Source organism: Pecten maximus, chromosome 3, assembly GCF_902652985.1.
Source record: "Pecten maximus chromosome 3, xPecMax1.1, whole genome shotgun sequence".
In the NCBI taxonomy this organism is placed as follows: domain Eukaryota; kingdom Metazoa; phylum Mollusca; class Bivalvia; order Pectinida; family Pectinidae; genus Pecten; species Pecten maximus.
This window is the reverse complement of record NC_047017.1, coordinates 24787764-24803042: the sequence shown is the minus strand read 5'-3', so window position 1 is coordinate 24803042 and position 15279 is coordinate 24787764. Positions and strand designations below refer to the sequence as shown.

General features: G+C 37.3%; 1 protein-coding gene across 11 annotated transcripts in view; it reads right to left on the bottom strand.

The window, feature by feature from the left end:
- The window catches only part of LOC117323675, a 105578-nt gene that overhangs the window by 46291 nt on the left and 44008 nt on the right, over nt 1-15279 (bottom strand). For 5 of the 11 annotated variants that reach the window (XM_033879048.1, XM_033879041.1, XM_033879043.1 and 2 more), the window contains exon 1: nt 2525-2672. The exons of 1 other annotated variant lie outside the window; for it this stretch is intronic. The gene's annotated coding sequence lies outside the window, so the exon portion shown is untranslated. Of the gene's footprint in view, nt 1-2524; nt 2912-15279 lie in introns of those variants that run through there. 5 more of the 11 variants (XM_033879046.1, XM_033879047.1, XM_033879036.1 and 2 more) reach the window with 2 other exon arrangements.

Below are 15279 nucleotides of genomic sequence, written 5' to 3'. Positions count from 1 at the left end.
CAAATCTGGACTAGATTCTGTCTAATGTTGCTCGTAATGTTTGTGAAAAGATGCTATGTATGTATAGAGGGCCCCGATTGGTTTATAATAATACCTGGTTATAAAACGATAGGTTCGGTTTGGTTCATTTTGTTTAACGTCTTATTAACAACACTCTTACAGCCAGGGTCATTTAAGGACGTGTCAGGTTTTGGAGGTGGAGGAAAGCCTGAGTACCCGGAGAAAAACCACCGACCTACGGTCACTACCTGGCAACTGCCCCAAGTAGATTTCGAACTCGCAACTCATAGGAGGGGCGTTCTAGTGATAAAGTGTAATTTACATATAAATGGCAAGCCAGTTCAGTATCATTAGTGAAACGAGAGAACAGTACTCCAATTTCATAATTTTAATGATGGTTACATATACATGTAGTACGAAGACGAATTCGAGACTTTGATAACAGCCGAGCTTATTACAGTAACCTTGAAGAATGTATTGAATGATTCAAATGATGTCACCCATTCACGATTTTATGAGCACACAATGCTTCCTTATGTGATTGTTGTAAGATATTAGGCGTCCTACCTTACGTAATGTTGGTATGGCAATAATAAATTTAAGCAGGCAGGTAAGACATTCCCCTGGTCTAATATATATGAACGTGTGTGTTTTACATGTGTACATACCGACACCTGTTGCAGCTCCAGACCCAGAAGTTTTATTTTATCTCCTTACACTAAAGATTTAAAACTTTTTAGTTCAATTTTATAGTGTTAGTGTGTGTAGTTTCAACGTAAGTGTGTGTAGGTTCAACGTTAGTTTGTGTAGATGTTAGTACTAGTTTGTGTAGATGTCAGTACTAGTTTGTGTAGATGTTAGTACTAGTTTGTGTAGATGTTAGTAGTTTGTGTAGATGTTAGTGATAGTTTGTGTAGATGTTAGTACTAGTTTGTGTATATGTTAGTGCTAGTTTTGTAGATGTTAGTGCTAGTTTGTGTGGATGTTAGTGCTAGTTTGTGTATATGTTAGTGATAGTTTGTGTATATGTTAGTGATAGTTTGTGTAGATGTTAGTGCTAGTTTGTGTAGATGTTAGTACTAATTTGTGTAGATGTTAGTGCTAGTTTGTGTAGATGTTAGTACTAGTTTTGTAGATGTTAGTGCTAGTTTGTGTAGATGTTAGTGCTAGTTTGTGCAGATGTTAGTGCTAGTTTGTGTAGATGTTAGTGATAGTTTGTGTAGATGTTAGTGCTAGTTTCACCGTGTAGATGTTAGTGCTAGTTTGTGTAGATGTTAGCACTAGTTTGTGTAGATGTTAGTACTAGTTTGTGTGGATGTTAGTACTAGTTTGTGTAGTTGTTAGTACTAGTTTGTGTAGATGTTAGTACTAGTTTGTGTAGATGTTAGTACTAGTTTGTGTAGATGTTAGTGCTAGTTTGTGTGGATGTTAGTGCTAGTTTGTGTGGATGTTAGTGATAGTTTGTGTGGATGTGAGTACTAGTTTGTGTAGATGTTAGTACTAGTTTGTGTAGATGTTAGTACCAGTTTGTGTAGATGTTAGTACTAGTTTGTGTGGATGTTAGTACTAGTTTGTGTAGATGTTAGTACTAGTTTGTGTAGATGTTAGTGATAGTTTGTGTAGATGTTACAAGTACTAGTTTGTGTAGATGTTAGTACTAGTTTGTGTAGATGTTAGTGCTAGTTTGTGTAGATGTTAGTACTAGTTTGTGTAGATGTTAGTACTAGTTTGTGTAGATGTTAGTACTAGTTTGTGTAGTTGTTAGTACTAGTTTGTGTAGATGTTAGTACTAGTTTGTGTAGATGTTAGTACTAGTTTGTGTAGATGTTAGTGCTAGTTTGTGTGGATGTTAGTGCTAGTTTGTGTGGATGTTAGTGATAGTTTGTGTGGATGTGAGTACTAGTTTGTGTAGATGTTAGTGCTAGTTTGTGTAGATATTAGTGATAGTTTGTGTGGATGTTAGTGCTGGTTTGTGTAGATGTTAGTACTAGTTTGTGTATAGATGTTAGTGCTAGTTTGTGTAGATGTTAGTGATAGTTTGTGTAGATGTTAGTGCTAGTTTCACCGTGTAGATGTTAGTACTAGTTTGTGTAGATGTTAGTACTAGTTTGTGTAGATGTTAGTGATAGTTTGTGTAGATGTTAGTACTAGTTTGTGTAGATGTTAGTACTAGTTTGTGTGGATGTTAGTGCTAGTTTGTGTAGATACAATGTATTAGTGCTAGTTTGTGCTGATGTTAGTGCTAGTTTGTGTAGATGTTAGTGCTAGTTTGTGTAGATGTTAGTGCTAGTTTGTTTTCCTCAGTAAATATCACCAGGAGCGTGTGTTTATAAATTGTTTTGAGGAGATGTGATAAGCACACAAAATAAATAATGATATAGTACCTTTGACAATGATTTTCCCCATCAGAACAGATACGTTAATCCCTTATATTGTGGCATTTTGGGAAATATGTTATAAATGTTTGGTAAATATCAACACATACATACAATATACGCTATAATATACATGGCTATATACTTACTGTTCGGTAACAATTATAATCCCAATAAATCACTGTTTAAAATACAATTTGTAGTTCCGTGATAATGAACAGTTTGAACACTTTTTGTCGTCGATTCATTTTCAATAAGTAAACTTCCGTAAAGGAATATGAACCTTATACACACGCTACATACCTCCTAACTGCTGTTATAACCGGACGGTTCCCGGATACCCCGACTCGGAACAGGCGCACGCGATAGATTGATGGATGGGTGTGATCAGTGATACCCTCAGGGTGCGTACAAATTCGTCCTTTCCGGTTTAGAATTAACCAATTGAGCACATTAAACCGTCTGACAGGAAGGATGTTGAACTATAAATCCTACAATCCAACAATACATGGAACTTTGTGTACATCACTAAATCGACAGATTTGAATAATCAGTAAATACGCACTTGTTTCTATACTTTCTATAAACATTTGAAGGGCCCGCGAGGGATCCTTAAATTATATGTATGTTTTATATCTAGTATTTAATATCCCAAACGCTATGTAAATGTAGATAATTTGTTGAGGGTAAAATGTCACGTAGTTGTTAGATTCTCGTCATACCTGAAATGCCTCTGCCAGTAATCACTTTAAGACATAATACATTTTAATAGGAACTGCAATAACATAATTAAGCTCAATTTGATTACCTCCCTTAAATAAGTACATGTACATGTGCCATGTACAAGTGTTATGATGTGAAACTTCCTTTATCTATTCTGTAAACATTGTTAATATAATATCACACTAATAGTTATAATGCAATATTCATTAGAATATTTGGATAATACATATAACCACGAACTTCGATATTGAAATCTGATTAATTGATTGATTGATTGATCGCTCGATCGATTAATTGATTGATTGATCGATCGATCGATCGATCGATCGATTGATTGATTGATTGATTGATTGATTGATTGATTGATTGATTTGAACCGCTTGTCGACAGCTGTGGTCATTAAGAGCCAAATAATATTGACTTGGGGTATATGTTTTTTTTAAACGGTTGCAGTGTATTGAATTTTTAAACTGTTGAAGTTAAAATCACGTGGTCACGGCCTCTATGTACACATATATACAATGGTTGTTAAAGTAATGCAGATAAAATATAAAAAAGAAAACAGATGGGGAATTGGAATAGGTCGAATGAAGTGAGAAAAATAACACGGAGTTGTATTTCTTAAAAAGATCGCTCTTTTTCAAAGAGTCAAAAATACAGTTCTCCTATCTGTAACATGGAAGTATTTGTCACAAATAAATTTGAAATCCGAACATTCGATCATAAAATATGCAATGGTAAACGGGGAGACACAAGGGGGGGGGGGGGGGGGGGGGGGGGGGGGGGTCTTCCCGTGTTAAAAGCAAGTCGGGTGAGGACCACTTGCTCTCTGCCACGTTTATGATTTGCAGGGCGTGCATGAATAGTTTCTTTCTAGAGACCATCGCTGCTGCTAATGGTGCTTTACCAGATTGAATTGACGATTTGATGTCTGTATGTGACAGTGTCATCCATTGTTGTAGGATGCTTGGTTAGAGCATTCAAGGCTGCTGTGGCGACTCTCTCATTTCCTTAGATACCAAAATGTTCCGGTATCCAGAGAAGGCTTAGCTGATAACTCAGAAATTTGGTGGATCCGGGGGGATAAGGTTTTGGATCAGTATATATTTCATACTTAGAAGAATAGACAGTGAATCTGAGCATATCACTGCTCTTCTGATATTGTGTTTGTCAATTTGGTCAAGGACTACATGTATATCAGTTGTAGACGCATCTACAGAGAAAACGGAAGCACTGTCTGAAAGTCAAATGGATTTGGAGATGGTAAACTAGTCAGAGCAGCCTGTTATTATCCCTTCTTTCGATCTGTCAGTGTAGAGAATTGAGTGTGTGGCGAAGTGACGAAAAGCAGCACCTCCGATATTATAAAATAAATTTGTCCACACCCATTTTCATTTTCTTGACTTCCATACTTCTGACCTAAATCAATTCCTTCTTATCATACCTCCCCTTTTTTCTGGTTTCTGCAATATTGATAAAGTTCAATTTTTGAGAATTACATCTCCATGCACAATGGAAAATTTCATTTGATCTAAAATCAATTTAATCAAAACGATATAGAACTGCGTCTGCCATCTTTCGTTCATGATTATGTGCTGTGAAATTTGATACATACATCACAAAACGTGTAAGAAATAAAGAGTTATCTCTCTTGCTCTATATAGTATAATACACATTTCCAAACTTACATTGGTTGTAGGCCTAGTCGGTGTTACGTCCCATTAAGAAAATGAATGTGATTTAAAAGAAAAGATAACGTAGATTTGAGTGAAATGCTCGGCGGGAATTGAAATATATCTTCAAATTGCGTCAAATTTGTGTTCAGACTCGGTGCTATTTGCAACTTCCAGTTGCATCCAAAGTTTATCAAAATTGACGAGATTGGAAATATATCTTCAAATCAACGTGATTTTGAAAGAGAAAATATGTAACGTTTTCAACATTTTCAATTAGTGTTATCTTAGTTTAATACACCTCCTCTGTCGAAATCGTGTGTCCACGGCAGGTATTATCCTGCTGCATTATATATCGTAATCTTATACATGTATTGGTATTTTTTAAACATTCATTTATCTTCGCTGTTTATCAATATATAGATATCTATCTATATTATTGTCACGTGCGTCCCGATAAAAGAACCAGTAAAAAAAGTTAGTTAAATGGGTGTTTCTAAAAATAGATTACGAATCGCTTGAACAACTGATTAGATCTAATAGACCCCTTTCACAATCACCGCAACCGACTACAATTTAGAGTCATTTCCCTTGAATGTTTCTGAAAACGAAGCTCAGCCTGCTGAGAAACACTAGCTATAGGTAGGCCTAGGCCTACCGCCTACAGTGTTTGTCAACAATGTCGGCTTTGAATTTTAAGTTGAACAACACGGAAGATTTAAACAAACTGAAGGTTGCTGAGTTGAAAGAGATTTAAAAATACAGCGAGAATGTAACAGGAAACAAATCTGCTCTAATAGCGAGACGTATTTATTTCTATTGCAGAGGATTGATTCTGCCTATGTTGTTGTCGTTGTTTAACTTGTTGTTTCAAGGTTTTATTGGTTCACTCTGACACACTGACGTGTGTAACAAGAGGTCATACATGTTATATAATATTACAACATGGCGTACTGAGATTTACATATATGAGATTCATGAAAATGTATACATGTATAATATAAGTACATAACAATATAAGTAATGGTACAAGTACAATTGAGGAGCATGGTTTGGTAAAGGAGTAAATATTACTTTGCAATTAATTTACTTAACTTTTCAACAAATCTACAAATTTTCAAATAAGTTTTAACATTAGATATTTGAAACATTCCTTTCATTTTGTCATAATTCGGATAGGTGTAGTAGTATTTTGGTATATCTTTTTCTCTCAACAATTTCACATATTCATATTCACATTTAAATAAATAATGAAATTCATTTCCAATATCAGATTGACACAAATTACAGATTCTTTCATTACGGGGTATACCAAGCCATCTTCCTGATTCTATAGGTAAATTAATATTTGAAGTTCTAAATTTGCACATAATTATTCTATCTTTTTCATTAAAATTTAATAAATACTTTTCTTGTCCAAATTGAGTTTTAAATATAGAATGTGTTTGTCCTTTTGATGAATTAGTAATATCATCAAACCATTTCTGTATAAATTGATCCTTTAATCTATCTTTAACTAATCTCTTCAATTCAATTTTTGAGAACGAACATGTCGTTTGGTACATAACAATATATTTGAAGCTGGTTGTTTTCCCACTAATTGGGCATCTGCAATAATTATTCCTGTTCATAAAAAAGGAGCTTGTAACGATCCAAATAACTTTCGGAGAATTAGTTTGATAAGTTGTCTTTGTAAACTTTTCACTTCTGTTCTTAATTAACGTATCGAAGACGTTCGTACGAAATATGAAATTTTAACAGATGCTCAATTCGGGTTTCGGATTAATGCAAGGGGAAATTCTATCGCCTCTTTTGTTTTCACTTTTCGTAACCGATTTTGAAACTTCTTTCGTAGAGAGTGGTGCTAAAGCCTATGATTTCGGTGAATAAGCTTATTCCTCCTTATGTACGCATATGATCTTGTCATGTTTTCTGAATCGGTGGAAGGTTTTCAAAGTCTTTTGGATAGTCTATATGATTATTCAAACAAGTGGAAATTAGCTGTTCATACAGAAAAAAAACAAATATCGTAGTCTTTTGAAATGGGGGTCGATTAAAAGATCATGAAACTTGGACATATAATGGTAATGTAGTAGAAATTGTAGATTTTTTTTTCAGTTATTTAGGAGTTAAGCTCAAGTATAGTAATAAATTCAATGATATGCAGAAACAATTAGCTGATCAAGGCCGGAAGGCTATGTTTGCTCTCCTTAACAGTTGTTCTGATATGAGTTTTAATTGTACAACATTATTACATCTGTTTGATATATATATTTGTAGTATAATGAATTACGCTTGCGAAGTTTGGGATCTTCGAAGGCGATGGACATTTGTTTTGTAAAAAAAAATCAATCTTAAAGTTAAAAAAAACTACCTACAATGCCATGGTGTGTTTTGAACTTGGTCGATATCCATTGGAATGTATTAGAAAATGCAGAATGATTGAATATTGGTTCAAACTACTGAACACGAACAATTGTATTTTGAACACAGCTAACTCATTTTTATGTAATAATGATACTGGTAATTGTTTTAACTGGGCTATCTATGTTAAACATTGCCTTTCTTCTCCTGGCTTTGGTGATGTATGGGTACACCATTATACGTATGATTATAAAAAAGTAGTTCTACTGATAAAACAAAGAATTTTTTATCAGCATCAATAATACCTAAGAGGTTTACTTGATACCTCGTCTAAAAGTGTACTTTATAAATATCTAGTTCATCATAATACTTTGTAGTTTTATTAGACAAAGTATATACATGTACCTGTAAAATATAGATCATGTTTATCGAAATTACGTCTGTCTGCTCATAACTTAGCTATCGAGACAGGTAGATATGTCCACTTACCAAGAGAACAAAGATTTTGTACTAAATGTAGACAAGATATTAAAGATGAGCATCATTTTATTCTAGTATGCAAAAGTTTTCATGATTTAAGGAAAAAATACATCAAACCATTTTACTGGCACAAACCGTCAATATATAAGCTTATCCAATCACTGTGTTAATAATATTGGCAAAATTCGTAAGTTAGCAAGATATGTATATGATGCCAACAAAGTCATAGTGTAATTAGCATACTAAAGACATGCCACCTGTATTTCATATTTTTTTTGTGTGGTTCAGTAATAGTCAGAATTAGTTCTCCGCCGTTTTGTATGCATGAATTGTTATATGATATATACGTATCTTAGAATCCTATATGCTATGTAACATCTGGAAATAAATTGAATTGAATTGAGACAGAAGACTCAAAGTTAATAAAAGGACCGGCGTTCAACCTTCAGATAGGGAGATTCAATTAGTCAAGCCAGAGGACCGGCGTTCAACCTTCAGATTGGGAGATTCAATTAGTCGAGCCAGAGGACCGGCGTTCAACCTTCAGATTGGGAGATTCAATTAGTCGAGCCAGACGACCGGCGTTCAACCTTCAGATTGGGAGATTCAATTAGTCGAGCCAGACGACCGGCGTTCAACCTTCAGATAGGGAGATTCAATTAGTCAAGCCAGAGGACCGGCGTTCAACCTTCAGATTGGGAGATTCAATTAATCGAGCCAGAGGACCTTCAAATTGTCGAGTCAGATAACTGACATTTTCAACATACAGGTAGGGAGATTCAGTTCGTCGAGCAAGAGGAACGATGTTCACCCTGTAGATAGCGAGATGAAAATACTGTACCCATTGTCAAGCCAACACCGATAGAAGACAACAAAACACAAAGATCTTTTTTTTTTTCAATTTGAGTTTTCTTTTGTGTAATCCTTACCATCCGGTAAAGAATACCCCAAATCATTCGCTGCTATTTTTATTTCATTGCACAAAATTCATTATAGATATCTTCTGGCAGTGGATTGCACTCTTTTGAGAAATGTCTTTAACATTTTAATACAGCCGTGAATATTTGACGGGGATATGATGGTATGACGTCACCCACAATGGATCTTCACAATCTAGACCTCTACGTTACACGCAGATACTGCCGATCTCTTTTAAACTTAGTGGGTGTCATAAACATGATGTAATTGTGTTTTACAGACATTTTGATTCGACTATTTTCGCAAAAGGAAAAATACATATTGCCTATACGGTTCTCTTGAAACTTAGTAAGCTTTTTTCTTATAATGTCAATTTCTGTTTTTGTTTTTGTTTTTTCTTTTTCTTGTACGGCATTTTTGTTAATCTATAGCTGATTTGTCTATGTAAGGGTTAAAGCCGTTTGTTTATTTCAGTTTTTGATTTTTGTTTGGAGATCTGATTCCATAGCATATAACAGATATCTTTAAACATTTGTAGGCTTAATGACCATCATCTGAATGGTGTTTTCCTGGATAGCATTTTTATCAAACTATTTCTAACAAAATTATGCCCTTACATGCTTTAATTTTTTTTTTTTTTTTCAATTTTAAAGACATTGATATGGCACGATTTTTACTTTCTCAATGGTATTTTGATTAGATAATTGATCTTGCTTTTCAATATTTTTTTAGCCAATTGATTCACAAAATGCATTTATTTTGACATGTGACGGGCGGATATTGTTTCACCCCTTGGTAATCTTGCTTGTTGATCTAGCGTTCAGAACATGTTCACACATGGTGGTAGGTGCGACTTATGACCCAAATGTCATAATTTTTATCACTTACTCTAAATTACTCTTTTATCTGCTCCGAGATGGTACTTATCAACACGTCTAAATTTGATCATTTTACCTTGAAAGGCTAGAGTTATAGATTTTTTTCTCAAAACATATTTAAAGAGAAAAAAAAAACCGAAACCAAATAAAAAAGAAAAAAAAAACAACAAAAACCCAACCTGGCGTTGAAGCCATGCTTACGTACATGATAGGAATTTGATAGATATTGTCCAACGTAAAATGCGAAAATATAGCAAAAACTTAAATAAATCGATATTATGTTAAGGTTTCTGTAGATAAACCAAGTTTATGTTGACAAATCACCATTAGCATTACACAAGGATTACCCTACCATACCTTAGTCAGTACAGTATTGATCACAACACACGTTAGCCATAAACATATATGTACATAGTATGTATACAGGTTAAGTACACGATATGCAGTACAGCTGATAGGGGCCTGGTCAGTTTAGGGTCCTGGTCAAGAAGTCCAGAGTAGGGGCCAGAGCGAGAAGGCCGCTGATTGGTCAATCGCTACAGCTGAAGCGTCATTATTGTTCTTGGCAGCCTCCGTACTCGGATGAACAACAGATAATTTCTCTCTTTCAACAATACCTAAGTGTTACGTTCTAAACAATTACATTTACTATTTATCACCATTATCTACGTGGACTTTTCCTGAACATTTCTACTGATTTTGTGATTCTATAATACCCGGGAAAGAGGTGATTTGTTACGTGCCATCAGTGACATATACACAACTTCGCTGCAGTGTTTTCGTAATGGCTTCCCGTCGCTCAAGGGGGAGGTCATCTACACGTAAGGAGCCATGGGATACTTTAAATCCTGCCAATTGGACCAATTCGCAGCTAAGAGAAAAACTTTCCGACATGGGAATGTCCATGCCTACTAACATTGCGAAATCTGTGATGAAAAGTATATATCTCGAAAATATAAGGAGAGATCGGAGTAGAAGTAGGAGCCTCGTAAGCTCGACTCGAACAAATGGCCATGCCTCTGCGCCCGCTAACATGGATAATATTCCAAGCATTAGCACAGATAACAGTTCAGGCGATACGGATCAACAGGCTCCTTCAGAGACATCGTACAATCACGGTAGTATCCAACCAACGGACGGACTACATTCTGTAGCGGATCCCGCAACCAGCGTCCCAGACAGAGGTGCGCCGGATCACGATATCCCTACGCGTCAGCCTCCAGTGACTTCATCCAACATGGCCGCGTCCATAAATCAAACCATACAGACTATTCTAACGGCTATGCAGACCATGCAGCAGACTGTGGAAGGACTACAACAGACCGTTAGAGGGATAATAGGAAGTACCAGTGGTCCTGGGGTTAGTACGAGAGTTGCAGAATAACAAGTTAACCTTACTACGCCCGGGGAACTTCATTCTCCTACAGGTGGGTACCGTCTTCCTATTTCTGAATTCGGTGTTCCTTCCGAGGCTATATCCCACATAGATATAATTTCCGAGAAATTAAAGAAAAAGATCTGGGAAGGGGACGACATCAACCTAGCCCATTTGCTCATGCCAAAATACGAAACTCGCGATACTGAGGACAGGGATGGTTCCACCATTAATATCAATATTAACGAAGTGGAAGACCCCAGGCTGACCAAATCCCTTACCATAAGCGAGTTTGTGACAGCATTTGGAAAATATAAGAGAACAATTTGCAAGAAGGCCCCACACAGCAGAATCGAACTCGACAGATACGAAGCCAATATCATCGAAATAGCCAATGTGTACGGGGGAAATTTTATTATTATCATTGCCAGTTTTCTGCCAAGGCCGCTGCAGCTTATAAGGACAGGATAGCCAAAGTTGATTAGTCCCTTAAGGACAACGGGCTTCTGGCTATGATAGTAGGGAATCAAAGGTAAATCCCTGCAACCTCTGTAACCTAACATCACACAGCACAGCCTTCTGTCCTCAGCAGAGACACAAAAAACAGCTCCAGTATGGAAATGGACGACAGAACCCCAATAACCAGGGTAAAGACATCGATAAGTACGGTCGAATGAAAACCAAGGTCAATGGCAGGGAAGTCTGCAATAACTTCAACGCTGGGAAATGTTTCCGAGGGGAGAGTTGCAATTTTTACCATGCATGCCATACATGTAAATCCACCAACCATGGAGCTGACATTTGTAAAACCGCTTCAAATGGACAAGGACAAAACCAAAGGCCAAGTAAATCAGGATCAAGTTCACACCAAAACAATCAATGACAATCAGGGATACAGAGAGAGGACGGATTCGTGAATACCCCATTGAATGTCGGCAGACTCCGGGAGGAATTACATTTGCACCCCGATGACAATTTTGTACATTACCTATGTGAAGGATTATCGAAAGGGTTTGATACACTTATCTCTAAGACTTGCCTGCCGATCAAGGAATGTAAGAACCTCCAATCAGCGATAACACAACCTGATATAACTGATAAACTAATCAAGAGTGAGGTAGATAAAGGTTTTCTACAAGGACCATATGTACAACTACCTTTTCAACAATATAGAGTTAGCCCAATAGGGGTTTCTTTTGGGAAATATTCTGGAAAACCACGCTTAATAGTAGATCTGTCCGCGCCGCATGAAGATGAAGAACATCCAAGTGTGAACGAACTAATTAATAAAGAGTCATGCTCTCTCACCTATGTTAGTGTGTATGATGCCATCAAAAAATTACTCGAACTCGGTAATGGTACTACTATGTGTAAAACGGACATATCTGACGCTTTCAAAATCATACCCATCTTGCCTTCACAGTGGCATATGTTTTGTGTTAAATGGAGAGAAAGTTACTATTTCTACAACAAGCTTGCATTCGGCTGCAGATCAAGCCCTAAAATATTTGACACTTTGTCCCAAGCTGTATGTTGGATAGCCCAAAATAGATACCACATCAAGCACATATTGCACCTGTTGGACGACTTCATCACGTTCTAGCACCCAAGCGGCTGTGGGGACAGGACTACATCTCATCTTTAACAGACTAGGGATTCCTATGGCGAAACATAAAACATGTGGTCCGTCCACCATCATGGAATATCTAGGCATCGTGCTGGATTCTGATAAAATGGAAGCCAGACTACCTATGGACAAACTAGTTAGGATAAGTGAGCTCTTGAAATCCTTTCAGCATAGACACTCATGTACCAAGAGAGAACTACTGCAACTCCTAGGCCACTTAAACTTTGCCAGTCGAGTGGTACTGCAGGGAAGATCGTTTGTTTCCCATCTCATAACATTGTCAACCACAGTCAAGGGATTACACCATCATGTGAAATTGAACAACGAATGTAGAGAGGACATCAAAATGTGGCTATACTTCTTAACTAACTTGAATGGCGTGTCAGTGTTCTACAACTCTAAGACTATTACTTCAGATGATTTGCGTCTCTACACTGACGCTTCCGGTACAATCGGTTATGGGGGCTTTTACCAGGGACAGTGGTTCGCGGAACCATGGCCGCTAGACTTGTATAATCCCCACGCAGAAAATAGTTAACTGTCGATAGCTTTCAAAGAATTGTACCCAATAGTTGTCGCGGCTATGATCTGGGGGCATCTGTTGGTCGGACAACGCATAGTTTTCATGTGTGATAACCTAGCAACAGTAGGGATACTTCATGAAGGCAGATCGAAATCTCCCTACATTATGCCACTAGTGCGTAGCCTCACCCTATGTGCGGCATCATACAATTTCTATGTATTATCACAACATGTCCCTGGCCACCTAAATGATATAGCTGACTCTTTATCTCGATTACAGATGACCAGGTTCCGACAACTGGTACCCAACGCAGCGAGATGGCCATGTCAGGTTCCACCACCAGCTGCCGTTCTATGGAATTCGAGCCTGTAATTAAAGAACTGTGGTCAGCATCCTCAGCTCCTAGCACCAGGCAATCGTACAGCACAGGGTTTGATAAATACATCCAGTTCTTGCTTTTCTCCGGTCTGATCGCTACTGTTTACCTGCCAAACTTACCAGTTTCCGAGAGTTACCTGATTCAATTTGTGGCATACTGTTTCAGTAGCAACATTTCATACGCCACTATAAAACTCTACATCTGCGGTGTTAGATTCATGTACCTGGAGAAAAACATCCCATACCCATATTCACAGGAGATGCCTCGTCTTCACAACATTCTTAACGGGGTTAAGCGACTACAGGTTAAGACGACTAAACCAAGACACCCAATAACCTTTCACATTCTCGAGAAAATATGGAACTACTTGAGTATTAGTGTTCATGACCTTATGTTAGAAACAGTATGTACTGTAGCTTTCTTCGGATTTTTACGTTGTGGAGAGTTTACTGTGTCGGGTTGTTTCGATCCGTCTATCCACTTGTGTATCAAAGACTTAGTGATAGTTAAGGACTGCGCCCTGTTAACACTGAAGAGGTCTAAAACCGACCCGTTCCGTCATGGAGTTGTCATAAGATTGTTCAGTAGCAACCACCCGGTATGTCCATATAAGATATGTCGTAAATATATGGATGATAGAATGACTAAAAAGCCTTTGCCTTCAGACCTTATTCGTGAATAATGAAGGACAAGTTCTTACCCGACCTATGTTCATAGCTATGCTAAAACATGTTCTGGAATGCGTTAATATCGATTCCAGTTCTTTCAATGGACATTCGTTCCGGATAGGCGCTGCGACATCAGCCTCCTCAGTTCACATGGAGGACCATATGATTAAGACACTTGGTAGGTGGTCGTCAGATGCCTACTGTGGGTATTTCAGAACATCCATGGACACTATTAGAGCAGCCCAGAGGTCTTTGTGTGTACGCGTAGAATCGTGAAAATAATTTTTGGTCCCGGTACCAATCAGACTTCAGCTCATGGCACACATGAAAAATTCTAACTCGAACTCGCTATTAATCAAACACGTCTACTATATATGTCCACTTTTGTTCAAACCATATTATATTTACTATATATATATACCATACTCTATTTTGGGGCAACTCAGGTTCTTCCTACAAGTAATTCACCTAAGTTTTTTTGGCTTTCCTAAGTATTGATTGTTCGTTCAGGGGGAATATACAAACAATTATACTTAAAATTCCCCAAAATTTCAATATTCGAATTAAGTGTTATTTAACCTATTGCTGTTTCAAGTCCAATCTTGTATATATCTGATCCTCTTCCGGCTCTTGTAGCGATCACGTTACACCGAGTCGAGGACGTAACTTCAGTCCTCCTCCTCTTCCGGCTCTTGATAGCACCGCTACATCGAGTTGAGGATGGCGTGACTAACCCATCTATTTCATTCGTGGGCATACCCCTCTTCCGGCTCTTGTAGCAACACGTGTAGCCTACACCGAGTTGAGGGGAATAGATTCAAGAATTCTCTTGCGGCTCTTGCGGGCCTAGCACCATATACTCGAGTAGCCAGACTACCATATATGGTCTAGACATACAAACATTTGCCTACACCGAGTTGAGAACCATTGAATTTACCCTCTGCAGTGCAACCTTATTCCTCTTAACCATGACGTCATGACTCGCCCATATTGTACTTGTCGTATCAAATTTTAACATGACACTTGTTAAGAGAAATGAGGCTAGCTAAGATACATATAAGTGGGATTAGAACTGAGTTTGCCCCTTGTGCCAAAATAATTGGTTATTCTTTTTGTATAATAACTTGTAACTGTATTATGATGTGATGTTTGATGTTAATAAGCATGTTGCATATAACGTACATTTATGTTCTAGTGATTTGTCAAAAAATAAATTAAGGTTTATGTAGATAAACCAAGTTGATGTTGACAAATCACCATTATCATTACACTAGGATTACCTTACTATACCTTAGT